Source organism: Aythya ferina (assembly GCF_964211825.1).
Source record: "Aythya ferina genome assembly, chromosome: 4".
Lineage (NCBI taxonomy): Eukaryota > Metazoa > Chordata > Aves > Anseriformes > Anatidae > Aythya > Aythya ferina.
The window spans coordinates 75,929,465-75,942,458 of record NC_140300.1 but is presented as its reverse complement, the minus strand read 5'-3'; positions in this window follow the sequence as shown (position 1 = coordinate 75,942,458).

Sequence of the window (12,994 nt, the reverse complement as noted above, 5' to 3'; positions counted from 1 at the left end):
TATACATACAACGTTATTATATAATATATAATTTTACATATTTTATAAAAAAATAAGAAAAATATTTTTTAATACAAAGAAAAAAATAATATAATATATATATCTTTACTTCAAGGTGAGCTGCCAGAAGGATATTTTAGAATCTAAAGAAAATGACCAGCTAGACCTCACATTTAGTATCTCCAGCAGTGAAATCCTTGGTTATTTCCTGACGTAAATGATTTTCCACAGTTCCTTCCCATGATTTGCCCTAAAGTTCAAACAGGGTTAAAAAGCAAAGCACACCGTTACCTTTTCTTCCCTTCATTTTTGCATAAACATTTACATGAAACATTATGTACATTTTCATTTCAAGCACCTAAGCTTCATTATCTACTATGTTTCAAAAACTTACCCCCCCCCCCATACATCCATGCCATTCATTTATGTTTTATGCAGCTGTATCTATACATACATAAACACATGCAAGCGTGGTCAAATGGCAGTAATAATTTTATGACCTTCATATTGAAGAAAAACTCCTAAAAACTCATATGACTTCATAGACTCTATACTGGTTTTGGGGGGTAAAAACTATAAAGCCTAAATGCATATATAAATCCTAAATCTCTCCTTAATCTAGACCTTTCCATTTTAAACAGCTAAGTAATCTCCAATTGCAGAACAGAAGACCTGATTGTGCCACACTTTTGTTACCCACTTGCTCATGCAGAAACAACAAAAAGTCTGTGGGCTACTGACATTTCCCACCCAATCTCTATTCACTGCCCTGAAGACCTGGGGTAGTAGCTGTGCAAGCAAGAGCTTCAAAATAACTCCAAAAATTTTCCACCTAAATAGTAATGGTAAACATTAGATTCCAATAAAGGACAAGCTAGGACTATGCAATTATATATTCTCAGAAAAATAAAAACTTTCAGATTTCTATAGCTTTTTTGACTGTTGAAAAATAGAGGGTTAAAAATATTCATGTTTTGAATAGTCTTTCAGTAGCTTATCATAGGTGATTTGCATTTGTCGGCATAGTTAGTCATGTGAAAAATAAGGCTGACTGTTAGAAAAAGCATTGAATGGTTATTTTGCATCCTGATAATGAGTAATAAACTCCCCAAACAGAAATGTTTTTGATTTGAAATGTCTGAGAGTATATTAAGTAGAAGGCTATTGTAACTGTGTCAGTTGGTAAGACTCAATTAAAAAAATAAATGTAAAGCAGTGCTGTTAAAGATCTGTGCTGTTCTTGTTTCTAATGAAAAAAAAAAATCATCAGACCACAACATCACTTTCTAGGCCGCCTGCATAGCTACAGGTAGCTAATAAGTGTGTCAGAAAGTGAAACAAATGGGCAGTTGATAGAGGCTCATTTGGATGCATACCGCACAGCAGGAAATTCCAGTACAGTCTGTTTCACCCAGTGTCCTACTTCAGCTCCATTATAAGTGACACGGCCGCATTAAGGAAGGCACTTCCAGCTCTTAGGGCCACATTATAAGCTAGTAATCAATTACTTGCCGAACACACGCAAACAAAAAGGCTTTCACTACACTAGTACAGTATTCATCAAAGCCTCAATGTTAAGGCAGCTGGAAAAGTTAGGAAACAAAACACTTTCACTTTATCCCAAGTTTTTCACAAAACAATCTTTTGTAGCTTTATTCTGATTTAAGAGTACCAAACTCCATAAATCATTTGCAATTGCCTTTTGAAATGAACTTGCTTACATTTAACTAAAATATATGTAATTAAGTTTCATTATTACTAGTGTTATAAATGAAGTCTCAACTCAATCTGAATTTTGTAATATTTATACTTATAAAAGGTATAAAAGGTATAAAAGCTATAAAAGATATAAAAGGCAAGTAAACAGCGCTGGGTGTGCGGGGAGTCTATTCTCCACCAACATGCACACACAAACATCAAACATTCTAAATATACAGAACATGGCTTTTACATATGAAACCCGAGTATGCCTATATATCAGGAAAGGTAATAAACAATCCTTTAAGTTCCATGACTTAACAGTCTCCATTTTCCATTCCTTTTGAACAATATGTCTCGCTTTAAGTTGTCAAGCAACTCGGCCTTCGGGCCTTATGTATCCCGTGCTTCCCTCATCAAAGAAAAACATATCCATCTCCTTTTCAAGGCCAATAGGGCCTGGGTCGAAAGGCACGTCCAGGTCACCAGGTGGCGGAACAGCAAAGGCCTGCGATGGCAGTAGCGGCTGGGGGGCCGATGGCGATGGCGTAGCAGTCGGATCAGTAAAGGAGCCCGCAGCTCCCTCACTGTCTGGCAAGCCACACGTTTGTGATTGTGGTCCCACATGGCTCTTTAAGGCCTCAGAGACTGCTCGCCAGGAGCCGAGGAATCCCACTGCAACCTTGTCGCTTTTAGTAGCGGAGTCCCACACCTTGACATCAATTTGGTCCCGTGTTTCAGGCTCATAAACTGTCTGATTGTTAAGAAGGAGAATAAGCCATAAGGTTACCAGGACAGTCTTTGTTTCTAAGGACGTATGATTCCCCATAATGCTCAACTGCTTACCAGCGAGGGGCAGCTGTGTGCACGGCTCGGCTTCTCTCAGCTTGAGCTTCTCTCCAGCTCCGGTGCGCCCATTTCCAGCAACTTTCACTATGAGCTTCTCTGAGCAGTTTGCTGAGTTTGGCCGAACCGATCTTCATGAGGGGATCAATGTGCTTGTTCCCGTCCTGGTCTCCGTTCTGCTAGCCTGTTCCTTTTCATTCCTTCTTTCTGTTTCTTTATTGATGACATAACTACATCACATCGTGTTGCCTTCTTTTTGTTTTATCTTGAGGACAGGATCCCCTCTTATACCCTTCACCCCACAGCAGTTCTTTTCAAAACATCGTTTCATTGGTCAACTTTGAATATAATAACAACAGCAAACACCCAGCGACTTCCATGCCTTAACGGCTGGAGAACAAGAAACCGGAGACTGCATGGAGTCTCCTGATTTTTTTTCTTTGTTCTTTGTTTGTAACTTCTTTGTTCCCTCTAAGCTCTTTTACATTCCTGATGGCCTCATCGTTAAGACTCCAATGTTATCTCAACTACGGGGCATTCCAACCCCCATGGCCACACTCTCAAATCTCCCCCTTCTTTATTAATATCAACCATCTTGTCGACACGAATTACCACTCCATATAAAACACTAGCAAAAGATAACTCCCCTACAAAAAGATAACTTTCCCAGTTCTGTGTATAATTTCAAGTATATTTATATTATAAAAAAATACGACACAAAAAAATACGACACAACAACAACAAAACCACAACCAAAAAAAAAAAAAACAAACAAGAAAAAAAACATGCTCTGCTTATTTCTTCTTTAAAATAGGATTATATATCACTTTTTTTTTTTTTTTTTTTCTTTTCTTTTATGTCACTTATTTATGTATTTACTACAACTAATGGAATGTCAGCACTTCTAGTTTGTAATCACTATAGCATTAAATACTTCAAATAGTTTAAAACACTTCTGAAGTTTAATACTCTCTAGGACAATATATTTCCTGCAAGACGTCTTTTGCAGAGACATCCTAGAAAGTTACATTCATCTCCTATCCACCCAAAAACCTAACAGAACAAAGTGATAGATCTGGGATTAGCAAGTAAAAACTATTGCATTAACCCAGCATGCTAGAAACACAGTTTCTTCCAAGAAAATTTATTCATTATATATGTGTGAATATATAGATATAAAAAGTAATATACTTTAATACGTTTATGAGTATACATATATATGAATATAGTATGCACATTGCATGTATGAATCTGGATATGAATATGTACATAAGAGCAGTAATATCAGCAAGACTGCCAAGAGGAGCTAAAGAGCCTGTACCATGGCAAGCCAGAATGCTGACAAAGGGTTACCACTAAGAACGTAATGAGATGAGATTACACCTGGTGCAAGACTCAGCATGTGATCAACACATGCATGAATAGGAAGCTTAATAATAACTCAAACATTTCCATTAGAAGTCAGCACCAGCATTTAAATGATCTTCTTTTCTGAGGTTTCCTTGAAAATTGTGGAAAGGATACATATTCCCTGCCCTTTCATGGTACAGTGGTAACCACACACAGTCTCCTTCCTCTGTCCTCAAGCAGTGCAGGCAGAATGCCTCTAATCTCAGCCTACGAAAAGGTGAAATTAAATTAACTTTCTGATAATCAGTAGAAAACCAAATGCATATGCTGGATCCAATTGCAAAAATGAAAATAAATGGTTAAGATCTTCCTAACAATATGTAAACAGGTGTGATCTCTCTTTCTCTTCTTTTCAGTCATTTCTACCTACTGTATATCCTTTCAACAAGGACCAAACCTAAGTTTATTTCTAGTGCTATACTTATTTATGTCAATCCATTTCTTTGCCTGTCACACGAATGTCAATGATTGTCAGTGCATAATTGAGGGCCATGTCTTCCTGAAGTGACAATTTTTACATAGTATCATTCCAGAAATGCTTATACTTAGCAAAAAAACAAAAATCTATGAAGAGAAGAGAAGAGAAGGGAAGGGAAGGGAAGGGAAGGGAAGGGAAGGGAAGGGAAGGGAAGGGAAGGGAAGGGAAGGGAAGGGAAGGGAAGGGAAGGGAAGGGAAGGGAAGGGAAGGGAAGGGAAGGGAAGGGAAGGGAAGGGAAGGGAAGGGAAGGGAAGGGAAGGGAAGGGAAGAGAAAAGAAAAGAAAAGAAAAGAAAAGAAAAGAAAAGAAAAGAAAAGAAAAGAAAAGAAAAGAAAAGAAAAGAAAAGAAAAGAAAAGAAAAGAAAAGAAAAGAAAAGAAAAGAAAAGAAAAGAAAAGAAAAGAAAAGAAAAGAAAAGAAAGAAAAGAAAGAAAAGGAAAAGAAAGGAAAAGAAAAGAAAAGAAAAGAAAAGAAAAGAAAAGAAAAGAAAAGAAAAGAAAAGAAAAGAAAAGAAAAGAAAAGAAAAGAAAAGAAAAGAAAAGAAAAGAAAAGAAAAAAAGAAAAGAAAAGAAAAGAAAAAAGAAAACCTACAAACTTCTGTTTCTGTTCTGAGACTCACTCAGTGTCTTTAAAACAGTAATAGTAAAAAAAAAAAAGATTTTCTATAAACTAAAGAAGCCCTCTGCGTCCTGGACTGTGTCATCAAGAGCCACGCATTCAGCAGACAGGAGAGGATTGCCCCTTTCTATTTGGCTCTCAGTAGACCACATATGAGGAATAATGTCCAGTTTTGCCTTCCCCATCCCCTGGTACAGAAAACATCAGTAAAGTAGAGCAGGGGTTGGGGGAAAGGGAAGGTACAGGGTGAGAAGACCGTGCCAGATAGAACAGTGCATAGCATGAGGATCAGAGGCAATGGACATGAGCTGAAGCACAAGAAGTTGACACCAAACATGAGGAGCAGCATTTTTCCCCATGAGGTGGGCGATGGAAGAGGCTGCCCAGAGAGGTTGAGCAGACTTCACCTTTGGAGATTTTCCAGCCCCATTAGGATAAAGGCCAGAGCAACCCAGTCTGATCTCACAGCTGCCTCTGCTGTGAGCAGGAGGCTGGACTAGAGACCTCCCAGGTCCCTTTCAACCTGAATTATCCAATGTTTCATAAAAGAGACACTTCAGTTCACTTTCAATTTCCATTTTGCTATGGACTGTGAGAAACTTGGGACACATAAATAGTGTGTCAAACATTTTGTAGATGGGAAGAAACAGCCCTCTGAAAAATTCTGACCACGGAAATTTTCATGCCAAATACAGAACAAACATTCACCAAAAAAAAAAAAAAAAAAAAAAAAAAGGATATTTACTCAATAAATTAAAAATAATTTGAAAAATCTACTTTAAAACATCATATCAATTTTAACAACAAAACAAATAGAAGAAAATGAGACATAAGTGTTCACAGGATGCAATTACTGGAAAAGGTAAAAAGCCCCCAAACAAGAAATACTAAGCTATGTATGGCACATATGATAACATCATTAAAAAAAATGAATAAAAGGAAAAGGAGTTATTTTATTTAAGCACTACCTTTTCTTATCTATATTTATATATAATCAGCAAGTGCTGTTGTTTTCTACTTCTGCTCTTTAAAAAAGCAAAATTGCCTCCCAGTTCTTGGCTTTTGGAAGAAACAGTAAAATATAACATTAAATGTTGATTCTTTCTGGTTCTTCTTGCAAAATGGTTATAGATAAATGTCAACAAAACTAGCCGAACAGACAAAAACACATTTTTTGACTTGTCATATTTATAAATTTTATTTAGGATAAAAAATGTATGTATATATATAGTTACTTTTCATATGCATTTTTTTTTTTTTTTTTTTTTACTTTTACTATTTTAACCCCCCCCTAAAATATAATTAGGAAAATTGTTTTCAAACTTTGATTGCAACCTCACCTGTCAGAAAAGCAGTCTTGAGAGGCTGACTCATGGAAGTTATACCCATAACCCTAAGCACTGCAGGCTTGCCTCTAACTATAATGTACAGCATAGATTGAACAAACAGTGTTTCATTTATCATGAGACTAGACACTGCTTAAAAGCCACGGGAAATATCCAGGCCTTTTGTACTTCTTTTGTACTTCATAAGGAAGAAAGTAATGATCACAGTAAAAATACTGATGAGATTGCCAGGCTTGTATAGGTTCTGGACAAGAGCTCTCATGCACAATCAGTTACTTCAGCTCAGCTGAGAGCCGGACGCAGAGTCACAAGCAACAGAGCCATCAGCCCCTACCTCTGTTTGGGAAGGGTGCTCAGTGCCACACACCAAACCCCTGCTTTGAACTTCTCCCTGGTGTTGTTAAAGCTTGTCAGTGTAAATATGTTGAACCTGAACGATTTGTTACAGTTAGCATTATCACAGCATTAATAAGTGATTTTTAAGGTCACTGGAAAAGGCATTAGTGCTGCAAAAAAGTACAGCCAAGAAGACATTCACAATTTCTCACTAGTAAGAGAAAAGAATCAGATTAATGACCCAAAGAGCTGCCAAACATCTTTGAACTGGGGATGAGGGAGGATTTTAATTTTATTTTGTGTATTTCCAAAGATTGGTGTGAATGTAAATAATATTTATTTTCCACCCCTAGAATGCTAGCACTCTACTACAAAACCACTGAACTACAAAACTAGGCTTTTAAACACTGTATATTTGAGTGTTTTAACGCATTACATGTGTTTTTTTTTTTTCCCATCTGTTCCTCCTCTGCCTCTCAATTTGATGGCTTAGAGATCCATCCTACCCTTCCACAACAATTTGTATTGAGTGCTCTTTAAGTTGTAGATTATTAAACACATTTGCTGAACTCCCTCAGTTAAGAATAATGTAATTAGGCTGGACCACCTTCAGCGATTTAATTTACTAGCTTGTCGGGATATGTACTGCTTGATTCATGCGAATTAGATGGATTTGTGCTGAACTTCTGAATCACAGATTAGCTGGAGCAACCATGAAAACTTTTGGCTTGCAGAAAAGTCTTACCCTAGACAAAGCAATAGGAATGCAATACTGATCTGAATGAAGGCATGGAATGCATATGTATGTGCAAGCTGATGCATTTAAAATGCACAGCATTTGGCCAGAAGAGAATTGTACATCAATGCTGAATCTGCAAGATATAAGAAAACCTTATTTTCCAAACCACAGATTACAATTGTGTTATGCAGGCACTATTAAAGTTCAAATACTGACTCACTTTAATTTCAGAGCCTTAATCTATTTTCACCAGACTAAATTTACAAGACCCAAATCTGCAAGTATCTTGAGATGTGCAGACACATCTGTTTCAGTATATGCATTTTTAATTGGCTCAATCTTCTTCAGCATGAAAAGTGATAATGAATGGTGATACGGGTCAAGCTGTTGCTTTCCCATGATGCAATAAAATGCTGAAAATAAAGCAGTTCTCTAAAAAATAAGGAGCTACTTTCAAATATCAGAAAAACTAATGATTGGCATTGAAATAAGGATTTATATAAGAGTTATTCATGTTCATCATTGGTTATACAGTAAAACAGTACTGTAGGACACATGAAATTTCCAGCAATGCTGAAAATTCCAAGGGTACACTGAAGCACAAGTCTAGAAGACAATTGAGGACTATTAGGGGACAAAACCAAAGGAGGAGAATAAGAAAATACCCCAAAGGTGTATTTTCTGTACAACCCTCTCACTCTATGTTGGTGTGTTACTTTATTACTTAAAATATTTCTTTTATACATTTCATTGCTAATGGGCAGCACCCTGGTCTCTGACGCATGGAAGCTGAAAAAAAGTAAATTTTCTCATCCAGCAAATGCCATTTCCAACAACTAAGCTTCCAGAAATTTTGTAACAGGTTTTCCTGGTGTTTCACTGTCCTACAGCGTTTTTATGTGTTAATGCCCTAATTGATGTTAATTAATATTAATTATATATGTTAATATTCTTAGTGCTAGGTATCTCTCTTTAACAAAGAGGTTGCTAAGATCATATACCATTTAGAAACTTAGAGGGTTACACAGAGTAATTCTTGGAAGCCATGAAAAAGTGACCACCAACCATTGCCTCATTAACAATTGCTATCCTGATGTATATAGGAGATCATGCTACTTTTTGCCATTTTAAAGGTTAGCTTTTACTCATTGCATCTGCAGTCAACAGTTCTCTCCTCTGCTTTATACAGTCACTACAGATAGTGGTATTTCCACAATGTAAGATGTGGGAAAAAAAGGATGAAGTATGGCACTCTTAGGCTACATATCCTAGCAGACAGGAAATCTTTGGTAGACGTGTAGACAGATGAGATGATTTCTTCTGAACTGACATAACCCTTCTATCTCTAGCATCACCAGAGAGCAAGCGTTGTTTTGATTTAGCTTTCAGGCTTAAATTCAATGAAGAATTCATAAGGAGTGGTTATAATTAACTGGCAACTTACTACTCACAAAATTACTTTTTTATATTTTTGTGTGGGAAACATACAGCATAGTGTCATCTTAAAAATAAAAAGCACTTCTGGCAAGTAAGATGTTAACAAAAAAATGTACTGTTTCAAGGCTATTAACAGAAACTCATAGAGTTATACATAAATCATATTTTCTGCAAAACACATGCACTCAAGGACAAGGACTTTACCTGATTTAGTGGAGCTCAAGGATCAATCTGTTTTAATGTATTATTCTGTCACTATAGATTGGTGGATTGATCACATCTTGAGCTATACTTGCCAGCGAGCACGAAGTAATCTGCCCAATTGGTTTCAGCAGCATACAGTCACCAAGCACTAACTAGATCTGATCAATATCCCCTACAGTACAACAGCTTCTATGTTTAGCGTGCGACAGACTTCAGAAGTGACAAATCAGTGCCAGCAGAGTTTAGCAGTGATGGCTGGAGTGGTGACCCACACAAAGCATGTCTAGTAAGAGTGGCTTGAATGGTACACTTTCACAGTGATTTTATTTATGGACTCCTGTCACAATTTCGCTCTAGCACAAAGAGAAGGCCTCTGTCAGCAGGGGCATGCAAGGAGGATGTTATTTAGGCACTGAAGAATGGCAGGCCTAGCTTTTTGTTACTCTTACTGGTCTGAAATAATTGTCATTATAAGGCCAGTTAATTATAGTGTATCACAAAGGTGTAGTCATGTCCACATGAAAAAAAATGCCCTATTTCTAGAGTACATCACCATCATGTATTTCAGAACTGTATTTTCTGACAAAGAAGATCTAAATGCTAGATAGCAGGCTGCATTGTAAGACAGGTATGAAATGGTGATGCTAGTGAAAAGGGACAGGAGTCGCAAAAATAGACTGGGACAGTAAACAGTCATTTAGCTGACAAGCTTCTTCTTGGTATTCAACTGAGGTGTCTCAAACTAGATCTGCTATCTGAATTCCACTCATACAACAACTGCATTTTGACACTGCTTTGCTTTGCCTGTGCTAGTCAGAGGCTTCAGGTGATTGTTTTTGTGATTTACAAAATGTGAGGGCAGGGAAGACAGCAGTTTTCCTGAAGCTGCTTCGAATCATAATGGAGACACTGCTCCAGCTGAAGGGGGCTTTGTTGATAAAGGCCTTTGGAGGGTTAATTGAAATACCTTCAATTAAATTCAGTTCCAAAGCTGAATGTTTCACAGAGACATAGCAAGTTGAGAAAGACTGTGTTGGGAATGTGTATGGTGGTTTTAGCTTTATTTTTATTAATATTATTTCTTTTATTCCCTAAGAGTGGGTGAAACTAATTCTTTCAAAACAGTAAGGCTTCTCTGTCATGGGTAAGTCTTGAGTAAAGATTCCTGTGGAAGTGACTATACAAAATGCTGTGAAATCATAAAAGGGAAAAAAAGTGCAGAAAAAGTAAAACTTTCTAATATCCAAGATAAGCATATAGGCTAGTTGTAAAAAATATTAGTATTAAATTGTAAAACTAAATGCAATTTTCAATTAGTGTCCATACAAGGCCAGCAGAGTGGAATAAAAAAACAGTTTTGCAGGGTGCTGGTGAGCATTCATGGGCCTTGTGCACACAGGAGAAGTGGAACTTCACTGGTCAGTGAAGCTGCTCTATTTAATAGCTCTCTCTGGAGAGGGAGGAGGCCCTTTGGGGAGAGCAATAGTGTAGCTCAGCATTATACCAGTTTGTGTTTAGTCCCAAAGACACATACATCTACATACACTTCAGGGAATAAATCTCACAAGACTGCCTTCTGAGACTGACAGGATATAGAAATTTGAATCTATGCTTGGAAAAGATTTAAAGAAATCTCAGAGAAAAAAAAAATCTTCAAACCAAACCAACCAGTACACCTATAAAGATTTAAACTGTCTTTTCTAAAATTGTATTTGTATTCTTGCTTTTTTATCAGATGAAATTAATTTTCATTAACTTTCCATCATGAGATTCCCAGTGCATTTTTATTCTTCCAAGGTCTTTGAAAACCAGATCAGTAGAGACCACATGTCAACCTAGTACAACAAGTAACATGGATGATTTGCTCTTCACTCAGTAGATTTCGTCACTGCTGAAAAAAGTATCACTTAGATTTATCCAGAAATACTCCCCACGGAGGTTAGCGGCATCATATTAAAGGAAACTGGATTTAATCTAACAGAGCTGACAGCAGTGCCAAGCACATGTAAGAGGATCTGCAATGTTGGAATCAGTGAACTATGGCTCTTTTACCACAGCCAAAGCTGAGCGTGCCAACAGCCCAGCAAGCCAATAGCTGTAGCATCCCCATCCATCCAGCCACACAATGCTGTTTTAAAATGATTATATGACAATAAACCACAAGGAAGCTGATAAACCATTGAAAGTAGCTACTGACTACTAATTGTGTTATCGTCACAAACTGTTTCTACAACCAGTTATTCTAATTTATAATATTTAATAACTACCGCAAATTCAAAAAAATAATTTAGGCAGAGCTTAATAAATGTTTGCTGCCTCCCTCCTCTTCTTTCCATGGAAGCCTTTACAGGCTTTTGAACTCTGCTCTGTGACAGCTGAGACCACTTGTTCCCTTTTAGTTTTTGGTGATGCCTCCAGGAATGAGAGAAAATGTAAAATGCCCAGTTCAGCTGTTGCATATTGGTTAAAAAAAAACAGTATATTTATTACACATCCTCTGCCCCGTTTCATTTGTATGATAAGAAGTTAAATATTTCATACAATAAACATACTTTTATATCGTACATTCTTTCCTGAGCTTTTTTTTTTTTTTTTTTTTTTTAAGAAAAAAAAAAAGAACATAAGGATTCATACAAAACTGCTGATGGAGAAGAGGACTACCCACCAACACACCATTAGCTATTGCATCTTATGTTCTCAAATAAAACACACTGTGTAGAAGAGATTGCCTTGGAAGTTATTGGTACATTTGAATGCAAACTACCAAACCATGAAAAATGAGGCATCCATTTGCTATAAAAATAAATTAGGAGGCAATGCTTTGCTGGCAAAGCCATTTGAGTACCACAGTTCATAACTATTCATGGTACTATTAACAGATGTCTTTGCTTGTACTGTGAGCCGTCTTATGATATTGCCGTATTCAGCAGTACTTTATATTTAAAGTGAGTGCAAGCAACTTTGTTTTAGAATATAATAAAATCTTGCCTGATGTAGAGATCCTATGGGAAATTATACAATAATGTTACCTACATAACTAATTTTCTTCTTATGAAATCATGATTCCCACTACACTTTTAGAGCTATTCCAAGTATTGTTTAACATCACCATTTCCATGTTAATATCTCAATAAATCACAGAAATACAATACTTCATAAGAAAAGTGAGCCATACCTTGGGGAACATAAGTTTTCCTTTCTAAATTAAAAGGGGAATAAAATTGATGCTGAATGTACCGTGTGTTGTTCAAGGGTAGTAAAAACACCCTAGTGCTTCTAACAAAGCAACTCTACATACGGTATGCGCACACACTTGCATAAGATACCGTGTAATATTGCTTAACTGTTTAACACTATACCAGGAGAATTGCAGAACTGGTTTAAAATACCCCTTTAGAAAAACTGCTGAATGTGCTGTTCCTCCAGACACTCAGAACTAAAAGCAAATGGACAACCAGAGTAAACTTCCTGCTGTTAAGGAGCTTGTTATAATGTTATTAGTTGTTTTGAATGAGGATTTTTTTGAACCATTGCTGGAACAGTCAAAGACATGCCCCAACTCTGATGCCTCTTAAAAATATACAAATAATGTTGAAAAATTATTTGATGATTTTGGTAAATTCCCTTCCCCACTTCAGGAAATGTTAAGAAAATGTTCAGAAAGCCCAATATAGACTGTGAGAACACAAAAATTCACCATGCTTGCCATTGTTCCCCATCACCACCTTGTATCAATGAGCTTTGTAATACGCTGATATTACTGTGTTTTAGTGTTTTCTTCAAAACAGAAGTCTGGTAATGTAAATATGTACACAGACCAGAAGACTAGTGTAGTGTAGTCCAATCAACCCAAATTGAATCATACCAATGAAGAACAAGACTAA